The sequence below is a fragment of the Aplysia californica genome, unplaced genomic scaffold (assembly GCF_000002075.1).
Source record: "Aplysia californica isolate F4 #8 unplaced genomic scaffold, AplCal3.0 scaffold00055, whole genome shotgun sequence".
Taxonomy (NCBI): domain Eukaryota; kingdom Metazoa; phylum Mollusca; class Gastropoda; order Aplysiida; family Aplysiidae; genus Aplysia; species Aplysia californica.
The window spans coordinates 658,882-661,025 of NW_004797325.1; the positions used below are offsets into that span (position 1 = coordinate 658,882).

General features: G+C 39.4%; 1 protein-coding gene across 1 annotated transcript in view; it reads left to right on the top strand.

Moving 5' to 3' along the window:
• The first annotated feature begins 1,275 nt into the window (after positions 1-1,275).
• LOC101861561 (heterogeneous nuclear ribonucleoprotein H) overlaps positions 1,276-2,144 on the top strand; it is a 23,898-nt gene continuing 23,029 nt past the window's right edge. The window contains exon 1 of the mRNA XM_005092923.3: positions 1,276-1,397. The gene's annotated coding sequence lies outside the window, so the exon portion shown is untranslated. The remainder of the gene's footprint in view (positions 1,398-2,144) is intronic.

A 2,144-nucleotide genomic window follows, 5' to 3' on the forward strand; every position in this document is an offset into this window, starting at 1 on the left:
GCTACATACATAAAATTGTACAATTTATTTAATATTTTAGATTTTAGAGAAGGTTAGTTAGAGTAGGATCAGGAACCCCCCCACCCCACCCCCGTAAGAAAATCTAATAATTAACCAAAAATTGCACGTAAAATTGAATATAAAATCCGTTTTTCAGTCTTTGCTTATTTTTTAGTTTTCTTTTAAAAATACTTACAAAGATGATAATACCCATCTTAGATCTAAACTAAAATGAAATTAAACGTAGATCTAGGCCTATAGGTCTACATCTCTAGATCTAGAAATCTACTTGGCTCTTTTGGCAAGTCTTGTCTTAGCCTAGTCTATTGCTGAACAAGATGATAATCAATAATCCGACTATCCTCGTTGAAATAGCCAAAATCTTGGTGTCAATCAGTGAACCAGCCAATGGGCTTGGCTTACGACCATCACTTGCTCTGGCTTTGGTCTTTGGCAGACAAGGCAAGCCAACGAGCAAGCAGCGAGCAATGCGCGCGGTTCAGGCTAGCACCAATGGCGTCACCTTCTCGGAAAGAGGCCTTTGCTGATTGGTCAAGATCTACATGATATAAAAGTGAAGTGTCGTTGTGCAAGCAGCTTTAAACGATTAGTGTATAAATAGACAAAAGCTCATTTCATGATTCATTTTGATATGCCACTTGGCATTTTCCTTTGGTCTTTACTAGCCTAGCCTAATTACTGACAACAACAAAATCAAAATGTGATGAATGAATAATACAGACGATCAATAAAGTATAGTGTTACACAAACAGAAGTTATAATATAGCAAGTATTTAATTATAATGTCCTGTCTATTTTGACACCAGCATAATGAGTACTATCAAAAACAAAACAAACGGCTAAAACCCCCAATTAAGCTGATATTTTAGTATAATTTTTATGTTATGTCAAGTGTTCTGATAAAGCCGTACGTTGGTAGTATTATTCCACCTTTAATTTTGCTTTACTGCTTTCCAGTAGGCCTACAACTTATTTGGAGAGCAGAAGACCGAATGCTACACATTGGTTAGACATTGAATGAATTAATTCTGGAGAATGAAAAGTCTGTTCGGAATATTAACGAACATTGGCTTAGGCGTACCCCTATTTATTAAGCCTAAATTTACTGTCGTCATTTGTCTTGCCATTCGTACCCTCAAAACATAGACCTAGGAAAGAGATAATGAATAAAAGCACACATTTTGTCTCTCTTTAAGGGCTGCCTATTTTTTTTAGCCTATTCCACGGCATCGTCCTGGCAACCACACTCTAAATTTCTTTGTGCGGTACATCGATTTGCAGCGGCCATTTTGTCGAAGCAGCGTGCTTGAGTAAGAGGTGGCCAGTGGCGTCTTAGAGAAATTTGATTGCATTGCTGTTATTGTTTGTGGTCGTAGGTGAGTCTTTTTGCATTTTATTGTTTGATTTGTAGGCTTTTTGTATCAGTGTATAAAAGTCATTGTTGTCCTATTTAATTAATATTATTCCAATCTTCCGAGTTGCTGTTTGTAGCGCTCCTGGACTGACCGGCTTTTCGGAGTGTCGGCGTCAGCTTGGCGCGGTAAAAGAGCATGATTTGTCACAATTTAGGCCCATTGGATTGTATTTTGGGGATCCTTGCCATGGGTTACCATTCCCCAACCTTAACATGTTTTTACGTCGATTCTGTTCAGTTGTGCAGATGTGATGCCAATTCAAACTGTCTGACTTCATCCTACTACTGTAGACTGTAGATTTCTAGGCGATTTTGTAGTTCGTTCGTTAAAGTTTAAAGTCAAGAGTAGGGTGGTTTTAGATCATCCCCCCCCTGAATGTTGTCCTAATTTGATGTTTTGCAGTTAGGTTGCATCCCTGCTCTTTGTGTAGCCTATTTCAAATCTTATTTGGTTATCAAAACTCGGGATGTAAACAAAAAATGGATCGTGGACTTAAATGAAATTAATGACTGCTTCTCAGGGGTCAAAATGCTGGGTACAACTTAAGAATCTGGGCGCTTTTTCGGTAGTTCCCACCCCGCAATTGTTATTCACGGGTTTTGGCCCCAAGAGTAGGGGGGTTTCGGCGCTTTTTCGGTAGTTCCCACCCCGCATTTGTTATTCGCCGGTTTTGGCCCCAAGCCCAAGAGTAGGGGGGTTTCAGGGGGG